Source organism: Lolium rigidum, chromosome 2 (genome assembly GCF_022539505.1).
Source record: "Lolium rigidum isolate FL_2022 chromosome 2, APGP_CSIRO_Lrig_0.1, whole genome shotgun sequence".
NCBI classification, from domain to species: Eukaryota; Viridiplantae; Streptophyta; class Magnoliopsida; order Poales; family Poaceae; genus Lolium; species Lolium rigidum.
The window spans coordinates 91623341-91639876 of NC_061509.1; the positions used below are offsets into that span (position 1 = coordinate 91623341).

A 16536-nucleotide genomic window follows, 5' to 3' on the forward strand; every position below is an offset into this window, starting at 1 on the left:
CACCCCGCATGATACGACGGCAAACGGAACGCAAACCTGCCAACAGATTCGATCGCGAATTCCAGTTCGACTTTTAGTAATTCAATGAGCATTATAGTATGAATTTGACGGATAAAAACAAATCAATTTAACAGAAACACAAACAAAAAAAGCGAAATCGACTAGAAATCGATGAACTGACAACGGCGGAACTGCTCTCCACGGGCAACTACCGAATCAGCGATTCTAGCAAAATTGCAACCAGATTAAACATTTGATTCACTAATATATGCATAATGGTGCGAATGGAACTCGAATTCCATGTTAAAAACGACGATCCAGACGCCAATTTGGATTCGCGGAATAAGTACGCATCGGACATGCCGGCGGATCAATCCGATTCAAAAACTTGTTAAATCTTGTAAAAGTTGTAACGCGTGCGTGCGGATTGGTGTATACTAGCTAGAAAATATAATTACGACACTAGAAAACAACAAACAGATCGATTTCGGGACAGAACATCGATTCCATGAAGAACACAGAGAAGTACGAATGCACACTGCAAAACAGTTCAGAGGTAGTACAAGCTCGTGTCCAGAGAAGTACGAATCGGTGCTCAGAATATTATTCTGCAACTGGTTGCAGAATAGTGCTGGTATATATATATATATATATATCTATTCTGCAACCATCTGATAACAGGGTTTAACTTTCTATCAAACTTATCTGAACTTCCCGTTTTCTTCAGAGGTACTGATTATACCTGTAGTTTCTCAACCGTTTGTTGGAACTATGCAAATGATATACCGTTGGATAGATAATGAAAAACCGCAACTTTTTTATGTTCACACTTTTCACAGATTTTGCACGATTTAAATTTAATTTTGAAAATACGAAAACGCTTCTATATGGCCAGAAAACGAACTTTTAGTTCGATTTTCGAATCGCTTGTCGAAACTGTGCAAATGATATACCGTTGGAAAGATAATGAAATTGCGCAACTTTTTCATGTTTTACGTTTTTCCGAAATCCTCACGGTTTTTAAATAATTTTGAAAATACCGAAATTCGGACGTACTCAAAAAACGAGCGGACAGTAATTTGGATGATTTGTTTCAACCGTATGTCGGAATGATGCAAATGATATGGCGTTGGAAAGCTATGGACTAGGCGCAACTTTCTTATTCCAATTGTTTTCTCTAATTCCTTACAGTTTAAGAGAAAAACACGAATTACTGTCCGCCTATTTTATGTGACGGGTACCGAATGATTTCCCCACGATTTGCATGCAGTATATTTAAACAAGTGAAATGATATATGGTTGGAAAGGTGTTAAAATGGCGCATCTTTTTTGTATCTACCATTTTTACCAATTCCGAACGGTTTAAAACTAATTTTAGAAGTTTTGAAATTATGTTTCCGGTATATTTTGTGGGATAACGATTTGAATTTGATGGATTAGATCCATTTATTTGTTGTAAAATGTTGTAGGTAATGAAATTAGACATATACACTACCATATAAAGCTTTTGGTTACAATGATTGAAGTGGATGGTGATCAAATCGATGAGATTTGGACAATAGATTTCCGCCCCGTAAAAACAGAGCACTGAACTTCCCTCGACGTGAACGTGTACTTATCGCGAAATGCGGTTGTACTTCTTAACCTTCGTGGTTGTACTTCCGAAAATGTCCTTGTACTTCCGAAAATGTTTCTCGGGACATGTCATTGTACTTCTTAACCTTCGTGGTTGTACTTCCGAAAATGTTTCGATACTAGTGTGTTTTACAATAATTAAACATGTGTTTCGGAATGATAGTTTTAGATTTTTCCTAGACTCTATTTAAGAGATTTTGCACTTCCTAGATATTAATATTTGAACTTCCCAACATTGATATGTGAACTTATGTGTGAGTATTTTCTTTCTACAATTTGCAGTGTTATTGCTGCTTGTACTTCATGTAGTCTCTGCCTGTACTTCTCGGAATAACTCCTTGTACTTCCTCACGGATGACGGGATTATTTTGATTTTTCTACATTTGTGTTATGTTAGTTTCTTGTACTTCCTATATTTCTCGTGTCGAATGGTTGTACTTCTCATCGTCAAGTATTTGAACTTCCTCGTGGATGACGTTATTATTTTTTTTGTTTACATTTTGATTTTGATGTCTTCTTGTACTTCCTATAATAAGTGCATGTACTGCTCGTGCCGAATGGTTGTACTTCTCAGCGTCAAATATTTGAAGTTCCTCACGGGTGACGGGATTATTTTATTTTTTCTACATTTGGATTTTGTCGATTTTCTTGTACTTCCTGTATTAAGTGGGTGTACTTCTCGTGGAAACTGGTTGTACTTCTCATCATCAAGTATTTGAACTTACTCAATGGTGACACGTTTTTTTTGTTTTTTCTACATTTTGATTTTTGTCGGGTTTCTTGTACTTCCCATAATAAGTTCACGTACTGCTCGGGTCGAATGGTTGTACTTCTAAACATCAAGTATTTGAACTTCCTCGCGGATGACGGGATTATTTTTTTTTTTCTACATTTGGATTTTGTCGGTTTTCTTGTACTTCTTATAATAGGCGGTTGTCCTCCTCGTGCTGAATTGTTGTACTTCTCATCATCATGTATTTGAAATTCCTCGTGGATGATGATATTTCTTTTTCTATGTTTGACTTTTGTCGGTATTCTTGTACTTCCAATACTAAGTGGTTGTACTAATCATGTCAAATGATTTTACATCTCATCGTCAAGTATTTGAACTTCCTTGCGGATGCCGGGATTATTTTATTTTTTCTACTTTTGGATTTTTTCGATCTTCCTGTACTTCCTATAATAAGTTGTTGTACTTATCATCATCAAGTACCTGAACTTCCTCGTGAATGGCGAGATTATTTTATTCAGATTTTGTCAGTTTTCTTTTACTTCCTAAGTGGATCTTGCTGACGATGGACGCATGGAAGAGGGGTAGCGGCACACGGGTCGAGGGTCAACGAAGCGAGGGTCAAGCGCAACTGCATGCGGGCAGAGGCCATCGGTCCGTGGGTTAGGAGTGGGCACTTCCGGGCATCATTCACTCGTACTTCGTGAAATCTAAGTTTGTGTAATTTGAATGGGTGCACTATCCGTCAGTGTAGTTCTCCTCGTTGGGCTACTTGTGATTTGTATACCTGTACTGCCCAATCTTTTTACCTGCTCTTTTTATCACAACGCTCTTGTATTGACGATCCCAGTCGATTTCTGCAGGAGAAAAGAGAGGAACTCTGGTCATGGACACCCGCAACTAGCTTGAAGTTTGATGAAAACATGCACACACATGGGATCTGATGTACTGAAGACCTAATCCGGTAGAAGAGCATCACGTTGGGTGCTTCCAGACCATATGCATATGTACAACCACGATTAATAAGTCTACAGAAAATGCAACAAAAATCTAGAGGAATCGATTGCGCTGAATACTCCCTCTGTATGTTCATCGATGGAATCACCTCCATGAAATCCTTTGTTGCGCAGACCAGCCTTGTTCCTCATCCATGACAATTTGTACGGGAGAACAGGGGTGCAAGAATTAGCGGGAACTGGCGGCACAAATATGTGTTGGGTCGGCGATTCCTTGCCGGGCGGGAGGAGCATAGGAACAGGTCGGTGATGGTGAGCGGGTTCCTAACCGGCGGCAGCAGGGTTCCTAACATATTCTCTCTCTGCTCCATTTTTATCACTGTCCATCCAAGGCATCAATTCGGCATCATTGAGAGAGAATTGGCATTACTAGTGCGAGATATAGAGCAACAACACTACTGCACGCTCACGGCGGAACAAATAGAGAGCAGTAGCAGTCTGGGCCCTCGTTTATTTTTTGCAAAAATAGCTCAAATCAAATCAGTTGCATCGCACCACAAATACAAGTGCACTGCCTCACGAAAATTAGCTGATGTGTTTGGTAAAATAAAAGCATGCGCACTACTATTGCCTAGTGAGAGAAATAGAGAGAGCGGCCTTCGGTGGATTTTAAACTACGGAAGAAATAGGACTGAACTTCTCATGTGAACAATCTGGTTTCTATTTTCTTTTGTATCTTCCACACATCAAAAACAAATACGAGTACTAGATTTATGAGCCACACATCAACAAGAAATAGAGATTAAAATAGAGTAGAGTAGAGAACTACAGTTTAGTTCATGTCAGCAACCTGTTCACAACAGCATAAGCATTAGAGTAGCATCAGCTAGCGGCCTGGTAGTGCGCTACAAGTAAGCTCTGGTTTTTAGGAGCGGTGTGGCTGCAATATACTGCCGGTCTGCCGCAAATGTATAGCCGGGGCGAATCAATCGAGACTAAAATGCAAGACGCAAACAATGTAATTAGCTCCGGTCGCACGACAGCGGTGCGGAGGAAGCTCTGGTCGGCGACGCGGAGGCGCACTCATGGCGGCGGGAGCGCGTGTTCGGCGTGCACGACAGCGGGGTGGAGAAAGCTTCGGTAGGCGATGTGGAGGCGCCCTCGTGGCGGAGGCGTGGGGGCCTTCTAGGCGGCGGCGCGGGGACCTTCCAGGCGGCAGCGCGGGTGGCCGACAACGGTACGGGTGGAGATGGCTGGCGTCGTCGGGTGGGCCGTCCAGGGCAGCGGTGGAGGTGGTCGCCCGTGGTGAGGGTACGGGGGATTTGAGATCGAGCGAGGTGGGTGGGGGTGGTGGGGTTCGTTCGTAGGTAGGTGGTGTTTCGTTAAAAAAATGAAATGCTTGAGAGAGATGTGCGTCTCTATTTGCTTCCACCGGCTCGACTCAAATTGTTTTGCATAAGAATTTATTTATTTTCACGTATTTCTCAAAAAAGTTACATTTTTGTATTTCCCGATGTAATTGTTTCGTATTTCCTTCGGACCAAATTTATTGTTAGCCATTTTCTCTACGTGGAGGTGTATTTCCTAAACCTGTACTCTTGTTTTTCAAAACATTACTTTCTTATACTTCTCACGACACAGGTTGGACTTTTCTCAAAACGGTTTTTGCACTGCCGAGTTGTAATTATATTTGCAAATAATTTATTTCTGAAAATTTGCAACGACCAACTAAATTTGACATGCCACAAAACCTTCGGGCCATCGGAAAAAGTGTACTTCCTCGCGAAAATTTGTCTTTTTTTTGTAAATCTATATGTAGATATTGATTATTCTTTTATGAATTTCCAAGAAACCTATGCTTGTACTTCCAAGTGTTGCCGGCTGTGCTTCTTGACAATTCTTTTTATCTTTTTTTTTTGCACTAACCGGCTGTGCTTCTCGATTTGCATTGTAATTCCATTTGATCTGAAGTGACGACAGTACGACTGCATCCGATTCGATTCGCTAGGCGTAGACCATGGAGTAATGACATTGCTTCGCGCATCTCTGCGTCTTGAACTTGCATACGTAGCTAATTACTTGCTTCTATGAAGTGTCTTTTTAATCCATACTTATGCGCTGCCCACGACCAGTGAATGTACTTGGACTGCCCAAATTTCTTTTACTTATCTTTCCGCACGTCTGCGAGTAAATTTTCATTGGTTTTGTAAGTTAACTGTACTGCATATAGCCTGTATAAAAATATGTGCACTGCCAGATCCTTTACCTTTTGTGATTTTGTCCGCACTTTTTGTATGTACATTCTCTAAAATTACTGGGAGAGCATCATAGGCAGTACAGCTTTTTAATAACGAACAGTTCATCGTTTTACCCTGCAACAGTACAAGCCAACGAAAAGCAGAATAAACAGCAAAGATGGGATGGCGTCGATATGGGGAGCTAGAAGAGGCCGTGGCCGGACAGATCGCTGCGGTGGGGAGCGGAGGCTGGAGGGAGGTTGCCGCCGGCAGCTATGGGAACTAGGGGGAGGCCGATTTTCGACCACCACGGAGAGGACCCTGTGGGAGGTCAAATTCCGGGCGTGTGGCCTCCTCTGCTGGTGGGCGCATGGTAGTCGAGGGGGGGCTTGGGCGCTGGAGCTTGAGGGTGAGCCTGCGCGGCGCGGGATCGTCCACGGCGCCGGCGGGCGGCCGAGCCAGGCGGAACGGCGACGTACGCCCGGTAGGGCCCGACAGGACCAAGAGCACGAGGGGATGCGCCTTGATGGGCTCGTGGGCACGGGGGCCTGCCGGAGACAGGGAAGGAGGTTGACGCGGGGGCCTGCCGGAGACAGGGAAGGAGGGTTGACGCGGGGACCGGCGGCCGTGAGGAAGGTCGGGTGCCGCGGGAGCCTCCCGGCGACGGGGAAGACGCGCCAGCACGAGGATCTCCCGGGGCCGGGGAAGGAGGGGCGGGCCGGCGTGAGGAGCTTCCGGCAGCAGAGAAGGAAGGGCGGACGCGGGATCCTGCCGGCGGCGTGGAAGCCTAGCCGGCGCGGGGCCTTGCCGGCGGCCGGGAAGATGAGGCAGGGGCCGCGAGGTTGGTGCCTCGTGTGGGCGAGAAAGGTCGGGGCCAGTTTTCGGGTCTTTTCGGGTTTTCCGCCAGATCGCCTTCTTATATGGGTTGTTGGTGCAACCCTATATATATATATATATATATATATATATATACTTCTCTCTTTCCGTGTGCATTAGCATAATTATGTTGTGAACTAAAGAAATTTAGCGGTATTTTTAATTATTTATTATCGAGGCGAGGCGAGGATGTGTGTTTCTTAAGCAATTTACATGAAGCTCCATAGCTAAATTGTTGTGTATTCTCCAAAAATAAATTTTGTTGGAAAGATAATAGTTTTTTCTGCATTTATATAGTCATTCACTTTTCCCTATTAGAATACAGGCATACATTTCATGTCACTATAAGGTTATTTATTTCGACTGATTATTATTGAATCTAAATACACAGTTTCCAACTTTACTCTACAAGAGGTTCGTTCGCATAAAAAACCATGTATTTTGATGTGGCATTTTTATTCCGCTCGAGTTCTTGGTTTGCATAGGGGCTGATCGTTACTCAGTAATCTATCCGAACATGTCTTGCATGTTTGATGTAAGTGCTCTTTGTTGTTAAAATTAACCACTTTTAATATAAGAAATTTTGTAACCTTTCGGGTTTATGAAAATGTTGTGATGCCTTACATGTACATTAGACGGATGTTTACTTAATTTCAGGATCCTATTATCCGAGTATAAGAAAGTAATATAAATTATTGTAGAGTTGAGACTTGTGATCGATTACGTGTACTTCATTTCTGAATTCTGTATGAAATGTTTGCCACTGGTATTGTTTGTTGCATCCCCAATTGCTCTCGGAAACCAAGTTCATAGCACACTTGTTTATTCCGGTAGATGTGCATGAGGTTGTGGTGCTGGGATTCAGTTGAGAGGAGGATGTGTCTAACTACACGCTTCAGCTCTGGCGACTCGGGGGACGACTGGATGCTCGCCCCCCCGGAGCGCCGTCGCCGCCGCGCCGCCCGCCGCCCTGGGGGCCGTCGGGTCCTGCGCGCTTCCCCGGCGCGTAAGGGGAACCGTTTCTCTCCCCTCGCCGTCGTCGTCGCCGAGGCCGAGGGCTCGGAGGAGGAGATCTCGGAGGGGGGGTCCTGGGATCCAGAAGAGGTGGCGGTGAGGCCGTTGTCCCACTCTCCGGCGAACCGCGGGAGGTTCTGGCCAGATCTGGTGGTTGGCTCGTCGTCGGGGCCCGTCCTTGGCTCCTCGCGGGAGAGGAGCCTCTCGCCGGCGCCGCCCCCGCCGCTCGCGTCATCGTCACATTTCCCGCCGCTTCCGGTCCGGCACCCGGGGAAGGGACCTCGCCGTTGCTGATCCGGGGTGCTCTGGCGCTGGTCGGGTCCGCATCGGAGCGCTGGTGCTGGAGCTGCCGCCGGTCCCGAGGCGGCCGGAGGCGAGAGGGACGCCGCCGCTCCTAGGGTTTGCCTCTGCTTCTGCCGCACGGGCGCTGGGTGCCGCGGGGCTAGCTGGGCCGTCCCATTCGTTGGTTGGGGCCTCCTCGGCCCAGTTGCGGCCTGATCAGGGTTCGGTATTTGGGTCTGGCCCGGCCCTTGGTGCGGTTGGACTTGTTCCAGCGGGTGCCCCTGGGTCGGACTCGTTGGATGCGCGCCACGTCGCCCCTTCGGAGGATGACCGGTTGGGAGGCTCTAGGGTTCCCCGGTGGGATGGTTTTACCCCTCAGCCGTCGGTATTTAAGTGGATCTGGCTTCCTCCTCATAACCTAGATCCTTCACTTGGCTTCCCTGCTTCCGCGTCTGACGTCCGCCGCAACCTCGCCGCCGCCAAGGTCTTGTCCTCCCGCCTCGACCCCGTCTCCGGCGCCCGTGTCCCTCTTCTCGTGGCCATGGAGAGGGATAGGAACTCGCATGGCAAGCGCCCCTTCGAGGAGCTCAGCAAGGGCTACGCCCGCTCCCGCAACCAAGATCTGCGTCAACGGCTGGACAGGGAGCAGGATGAGCATCGCCGGCAACAGCGTCAGCGCGACCGCGAGGCAGAGCGCGCGAGCTCCTCGTCCTGGCGTTCCGAGGGGGAACGGCCACGACAGGAATCGCGTGCGCCTCCTCCACCGCCGCCTCCCCCTCGTGGACGCGACTCTGGGCGGAACGCGGGCAGAAGGCATCTTCGCCAACCGCAAGGGACTCCTGGGGAGGCTCCTCTCTCGGGGCAGGTCACCGGCCCGGGGGGGTCTGGGGCGCCCATCCAAGACGTGGCCCACATCACGTGCTACAACTGCGGCAAGCAAGGACACGTCCAGGCCGCCTGCGTCGATGAAGCCTTCTGTGTCAACTGTAAGAAGGTGGGTCATCTTTCCGCCATGTGCGCAGCGGTCTCCAAGGCGCTGGCCCCCTTCTGGGCAGGCTTTGGCGGCGGGCGCGCAGGTTTCTGCTGCCTTGAAGTTCCTGATGAAGAGCTCCAGAAGCCAATCTCCAACTCAGCTGCGCGCTATCCTTGGGGCGGGCAACCGTCTCGCGAACGGTGGAGGACGAGTTTAAGGACCTGGTGGATGAGAACTGGGACTGGCAGGTGCGCCAGCTTGGCCCCACGGACTTTGCTGTGGTTTTCCCGTCGAAGGAGAGCCTGCGTATCGCTATTCGTGGGGGCGGCCTTACCTTGCCCTGTACAAAGCTTAAGGCCATTGTCACTGTTCCGCTTGGAGACCCTCTCGCCGCTGAGTCCCTGGAGGAAATCTGGGTCAAGCTGATGGGCGTGCCTCCCCCCTTCCGCCATGCTGATCGCCTCCTCCTCGCTACGCGTGAGGTGGGACGCCCTATCGGGGTGGACGTGAGCTCGCTGGCGCACCCGGATGCACCTGTCCGTATGTCCTTCGGCTGCCGCAAAGGGGAGCTGCTGCCCGATCACATCACCCTCTTCATCAACATGCAAGGCTACCGCATCCAAGTTATTCGAGAAGCTCAGTCAGTCCAAGACTCTTCGCCGCACGACCTGCCGAAATTCCCCCCTGGAGATGGGGCTGAGGACAAGGATGAGGACTTTGAGGAGACCGACGAGGAACGCTGGGACGGGCGGAGGGGTAAACACATTCACAAGGATTCGCGCGGCTCGGCTTCTGCTCCGGGTGCGGGCGGGGGCCCCCGTAAGTCTGTGCCCTTGGGTTCCTCCCCTGTCTCGCCGTCGGCCTGCCTCCCGCTCAACGCTTCGGACCCCAACCTCCTGATTCCAGCCTCGGCCCGCAGTCAGTATGGGTCCAACTTGACCCCCACAGGCAATATCTTCCCGCTGGTGGCACAAATCATCAAATCCGCTCTGCCGGCAACTCCCGCAGCTGGTTCCCATTCTCCTGATGGCGCTCTCAGCATTGACTCCCTATGTGCGGAACTCTCTGAAGACCCCACTCCGGCCGGCCGCGTCTCGCCTACTCCAGGCAAAGCCTTGAACCTTTCCTTGGAGGAACGTGAGGAGGTGGGGTGGTCCAGTCCGTCACAGGGTGCCTCGGACCAGGAACACTTGCGCAACAGCGAACAGAGGAGCAAGCTGAACCATGATCGCCCCTCCCGGAAGCTCATGCTGGAGGCGGCTGCTGCTGCTACTAACACCTCCCCTCCCCCGGCCCTTGATCTCCACCAGGCCCCGGCCATCTGCGACGCCAACACCGCTGAGGGACAGCTACTCCTCCTGGACGCTCCTATTCCGGCGCTTGGGGCGCCGGTGGCTCGAGGCCCTCGTTCCAAGGCTTCCCCGGCGGAGGCTTTACGCAAGAGTGCGCGTTCCAAAGGAGCTACTGATGGACCGGTCCTGGAGCGGGCCATCCGTGCCACGGCGGACAAGAACAACCTCACCAAGAGCGTCATCGACACGGCTACCCCTTCATCGTCAACCCCCGCCCCAGGTACTTCCCCCTCCCCTACCGACTTTGTTGCTTTTCAACATTCCTCCTTGGCCCATCTGCTCAAGGTGGCCAAGGATAGCTGTATTCTGTTCAAATCCACAGAAGGGTCACCGGCGCAAGCGGTGGCTCTTCTCCAGGCGCGTGAACGCGCACAAGCGGAGCTTTTGGCAGCTAGGCGAAGACTTGAAGAAGAAGAGGCCAAGTCTAAGGAAGAGGCAGCTCGAGGCGAGCTGCAACCAGACTCTACTGGCGGGGGCCCAGAGGCTGGCTCCAAGGGGGAGCCACCCTCGGACGCCGGCATTCCTGCTCGCAAGGGTTCAGTGGGGGATCCGCTATCGGGCTCGGGCAAAGCCAAGAAGTCTACTGTCTCTAAGCGGCGAGCTGCTCGCAGGCCCACGCCAGTGGGTCACAGACCTGTCACCCGCCAAGCACGGGCTTTGAGCAGAGTGTCCCAATGAGAGCTCTGTTCTGGAACATTACAGGGTTCGGCCGTCGGGGGAGGCGAACCCTGCTAAAAGAATACCTCAAGTTGCATCGTATTGACTTAGTTCTCCTGCAAGAAACCATCAAACAGGACTTCACGGACGCCGAGCTTACAAGCCTAGAGGTGGGCGAGAAATTCTTCTGGTCTTGGCTTCCAGCTAATGGCCACTCGGGGGGCATGCTACTGGGAGTTAGGGACAGCTTGTTCGAGGTGGGAAGAATGGACAGGGGTCAATTCTTCCTTAGTCTATCTGTCCTCCATCGGATATCCAACAAGAAGCTGGAGGTTATTGGGATTTATGGGCCTGCAGACCACGCTCGTTCCAGGCGGTTCCTGGATGAGATTTCGGGCAAGATTGCTAGGTGCACTCTGCCCATCCTCATGGGAGGTGACTTCAACCTGATCAGAGCTGCCGAAGATAAGAGCAATGACAACCTTAACTGGCCTCTGATTGACTTGTTCAACAACACCATTGCTTCCTGGGCTCTGAGGGAGATCCCGCGCACGGGAGCACGGTTTACTTGGTCCAATCATCAACTCAATCCGGTCCGGTCTGCTCTTGACCGCGTGTTCGTTTCTGCCTCTTTTGAAGCAATTTTTCCTCTTTGTTCCCTGTCTGCTGAGACCAGCCTGGGGTCAGATCATACGCCGCTTGTCTTCGACACTGGCGAGGGTTTCCCAGTGCGCTCCAACAGATTTTTCTTCGAAACAAGCTGGTTTGAGCGCCAGGAGTTTATCCCCTTGGTCCAGCAATCTTGGGAGAGATTGTTGACCAAGGTGGGTGGCCGCGACATCATTGATTGGTGGAACTTCATGTCCTCTGGCCTTAGACAGTGGCTTAGGGGTTGGAGTCAGAACCTTGGAAGGGATACCAAGGCTGAGAAAGCCGCCTTGCTGACCCGGATCGCCGAACTTGATGTGCTGGCCGACGCCACAGGTCTTGACGAGGATGCCTGGGCCTCGAGATACCACTTGGAGGAGCAGCTGTTGCATATCTACAGATTGGAGGAGGAGCACTGGCGGCAGCGCAGCAGAGTGAGGTGGGCGTTGCAGGGTGATGCAAACACGTCCTATTTTCATGCGGTAGCCAATGGGAGAAGAAGAAAATGCAATATCTCTAAGCTTCGAACGGATAACGGAACTATCTCGGAACCTAAACTGATCCAACAACACATATACGAGTTCTATAGGGACCTGCTCGGTTCCTCAGCTCCAAGGGTTTGTGGGCTGGCGCCTTCCTCCTGGGGTGAGGAAGCGCGTGTGTCAGAGGAGGAAAATGGGGACTTGGTTCGCACCTTCTCTGAATCTGAACTCGAGGTCATTATCAAAGAGATGAAAACCGACACCGCACCGGGACCGGATGGCTTCCCCGTGGCTTTGGCCTCAGACCAAACATGGCATCCTGCACATCCTCAATGACTTTGTGTTGGGGCGCATTGACATTTCCAGGCTAAACTTTGGCATTCTGTCGCTCATCCCGAAAGTTCCTGGGGCGGAACAAATCTCTCAGTACCGACCGATTGCCCTGATCAATGTTATCTTCAAGATCATCTCCAAAGCTTATGCCTCCAAGCTTGACCCTATCGCCCACAGAATCATTTCCCCGAACCAAACAGCCTTCATTAAGGGAAGAAATATCCTTGATGGCCCGCTTGCTCTCATGGAGATCATTCACGACATCCGGAAAAGGAAGCACAGCGGGGTGCTACTCAAGCTAGACTTTGAAAAAGCGTATGACAGGGTGAACTGGGACTTCCTGGGGGAAGTTCTCCGTTGCAAAGGCTTTGATGCAGGTTACATCCACAGGATTCTGCAGCTTGTCTCCGGGGGGCAAACTGCGATCTCTATTAACGGTGAGGTGGGACCGTTTTTTAGGAATAAGAGAGGGGTTCGTCAGGGAGATCCCCTTTCCCCACTGCTCTTCAATTTTATCGGAGAAGCGCTCTCTGGGATCTTATCTGCCGCGGCGTCGGCAGGCCACATCCATGGGTTAGTTCCTCACTTGCTGCCAGGAGGTATCACGCATCTGCAATATGTCGACGACACGCTTATCCTCATCCAGGGTCGGACGAGGATATCGCGAACCTTAAGTTCCTCCTGATGTGCTTCGAAGATATGTCCGGGCTCAAAATCAACTATCACAAAAGTGAAGTGTTTGTCCTGGGGCAGCGTACCAGCGAGAGAAACAACATAGCCAACAAGCTGAACTGCAAGCTCGGCAGCTTCCCGTTTATCTACTTAGGGCTGCCAATTTCGGATAGGAAACTTACGCTTGAGCAATGGCTGTTCTTGGTTAGGAAGCTTGCTGCTAAGATTGAGCCCTGGGTGGGTAGACTGTTGTCCTCTGGGGGGAGGCTCATCCTTTCCAACTCCTGCCTTGATAATCTTCCAATCTTTGCGATGGGTTTGTTTCTGCTGCAGGATGGGATACATGCCAGGTTTGACTCGCATCGGTCCAAGTTCTTTTGGGAAGGAGCAGGCCCAAAGAGGAAGTATCACCTGGTGAACTGGCCGGCGGTTTGCCGTCCCAAAGAGGTTAGGGGCCTACGCCTGCTAAACACCAAGAAAATGAACTTGGCTCTTCTTCTCAAGTGGATTTGGAGGCTCTATCAGGATGTTGACACGATCTAGGCTCGAATCATCCGTGCTAAATACGGTGACGCTTCTGACTTGTTCTCGGGTTCAGGCCACGGTGGCTCCCCCTTCTGGAAAAGCCTGCATAAAATCAAACATCTGTTTAAAGTTGGTGCGAAACATGAGGTCAGGAATGGTATCCGCACCAATTTCTGGAAGGATTGGTGGATTGGGAGGGGCCCCGTCATGGATTCATTCCCTTTGCTCTTTGCCATCTGTGATAACCCTGACATCTCGGTGGCAAACGCCCTTCACCATGATGAGCTGCACATCCGCTTCCGGAGATCCCTGGATCAGGAAGGTTTGCGTCTTTGGGGGGGAGCTGCAGGGGATGCTAACCCCTGTGCATCTTACTTCGGGCCAAGACTTAGTGTCCTGGCACCTTGACCCTTCCGGTTCCTACACAGTCAAATCCATGTACGCCCAGCTCTCCCGGGGCACGACTATTGCCCATGCTAAAGATATGTGCGAAGCCAAGCTCCCTCTCAAAATTAAGATATTCATATGGCAACTGGCGCTTGACAAGCTGCCGACGGGCCAACAAATCCTGACCATACACGGCCCTTCCAATGGCCTTTGTGCCCTTTGTGGCGCGCCGGAAGACGCAAGTCACATTTTCTTCGCCTGCTCTATGGCGACGTTTTCTTGGTCGGCCTTGCGCCAGTTGCTAGGGTGCAACTGGTGCCCGGCCAATTTTGCGCAGTTTCACGATATCCTCTCTGGTTTTTCGGGTTACCCTAGGAGGTTGTTGTGGGTGTTTTTCTTAGCTCAGTCTTGGGCTTTGTGGAATGTGCGCAACAAACTTGCGATTGAAAAGAAACTTATTTCTAACCCAGCTGACATTCTTTACAAAATCATCTTCTTGCAGCTGTGGAGCCTAAAGGCCAAGACAAGAGAAAAGGAGGGGCTAAGCTGGATGGCAAGCGAGCTAAGGAAGCTGTACGTGCAGCTCAAGCCGCCGGCGGGCTGAAGAAGTAGGGCGTGGCTCGGGACGAGTCCGGACGTGCGAGGACCTTCTCATGCTATCTTATCGGTGTCAAGTCTGCTGATAGTGTTTTGCTGTTTTTTCCTGAACATGGTGGAGGCCAAGCTGTAAAGCCCAGCAGTGTGTAATCTTAACCTTGTTACCGTGTGGCTTTATTAAGTTAAAGTCGGGCAGTGTTGCCTGGTATCTAAAAAAGGTTGTGGTGCTGGAGCTTCTTGTTGTACTACTGGAAAATCCAGCTGATGCTCAAACACTCGACCCACTTGTGTATGTAACATTTTCAATGCAAATTTCTTATACATTTCCTTCATAAAATGCGGTTGGAGTTTATGGCCTCTAAAAAAATCAGATATATGTACATACTTTTTTTTTGCTCCGTGTCAAGGGATGTTCAAGGTAAAATGAAATTGTTTTGTTACTGTTGAAAAATTGGCAACTACCCGCCATTTGAAGCCTCTCCGTTAATTGACCAAACAAATGTTCGGAACTGTCATGTTAGTTTGACTTGTTTGGAGAACATCAAGAAAAAGAAAATAAGTTCAAAATCTTCAAAAGGATTCTACTTTGCACATTTGTTGCAATTAGGCCTAACTAAGGTGTCAACAATGTACATGGATCTGACGAAATATACTCTCTTTCCTCACATATCCATTTGTTTTTGTTTGGTTTGTAGATGACTGCATCCATTCATTTATAAATGTGAGAATCGTGGAGGAACTTTAGATTATTTTCTAAATTATATGTGGGTTGTTTCATGCAGGTGCCTATTTGTTTTTGTCTTTTTGACGACGGGGATTGGCGTTGGTGATGTGCAAGCTGAGTGGTATCAAGCAACTGCGAATTGTATTTTATAACTACATGTAAGTATCTTGATGTCTTGCTTTTGATCCATGATGATCACTGTTATTAACACTAAGGTCCTAACTTCTTCTTATATGCAGTTGACGAGGAAGAGAAAATCTTAGCCTTATTAAGATTAACTACAGATTTTTTTTATCTTTTTGGTGTTACCTTGGAACTTAAGTTGTACTCATCTTGAAAGATGGTCAAAAGAAGAAGCAATGCTGGCACTTTGGCATGAGCCGAGGGGCTTCATCTTGCTGTGACAGCAATGACCTTACAAAGAATTCCGTGAGCAGTGGCCGATGGATTTCTTCTTGTGATGTAGTTCTTTCTGACCAATGTGTAGTAAATGTTTAAAACTCCTTACTGAATCACCTTTAGTGAACAACACAATGTATATAATTTGATTGTTTGAACTCGGAGTCCTTGCGACATTTTTCTTGTACTCATACAGTTTGATATTGAATCTCTGTATGTCCCAAGGATTTAAAAACCGTATGACTTGCATGGATTATAGAATATCTTCTGGATATGTTGTCTTATTACCTACCTAGCTAGCAGTTAGTTTTAGTCTGCACTTGCTATCAGCTATTGTTAAATAATAGTGTTCCTAGCAGTCAATGTAAGAGACCTTAATCTTACACGACAATCGCACATGTGCAAGCTGATCGATTGGGACATACATTACCGGCGAGGAAGCGCCCCATGCATGGGGCGCTCCAGCTACTAGTGTGCTTCAAATTCAGTAGATCCAAATGGCTAGTTGACCGCTTGCTTCATGTACAAACACCATTTTTATATCCTCTCTAAAAAAACACCATTTTTATTCCCAACTCACCCAAACAAATGGCAGCTTCGTTCTGTAAGTACTTAGTTCACCATGTTAATCCTAGAAAACATTTTCTTCGTCTTACCATGCATGCTCTCGGTCTGTATCTTTTTTAGCATAGGAATAGGATCATATGGCATTGACCTTGTATCAGGTAAAGATACTATAATACATACCGCATATGAGTAAGATAACGTAGATTAAAATATCATCATGATACGTATCGATTGCCAACGGTAATTTCGTAAATCCGTAAGATACTGCGATACGTATCGGGATACTGATACTGATAACCTTGGTATCAACCCTTACTTGTCTATCGATCTAGCCCACCAATTTATACCGCATATATTTGTCTCTCCTCTAACTGTTGTGAAATAGATGGCTAGCAGAGGGCCAAGCTGACGGTCAGGTGGGTATGTGTTCATTTATACTACCGGACAAAACAAAGGAGTGATCATGTGCATTTAATATACAATCTGCAGA

At 48.9% G+C, this 16536-nt stretch overlaps 1 long non-coding RNA gene across 1 annotated transcript; it reads left to right on the plus strand.

Moving 5' to 3' along the window:
* The first annotated feature begins 7179 nt into the window (after positions 1 to 7179).
* Positions 7180 to 15327, plus strand: LOC124686901. Its single transcript, XR_006997996.1, has 3 exons — positions 7180 to 7279; positions 14575 to 14645; positions 15139 to 15327. It is a non-coding gene; the product is annotated as an uncharacterized LOC124686901 (long non-coding RNA).
* The last annotated feature ends 1209 nt before the right edge of the window (positions 15328 to 16536 follow it).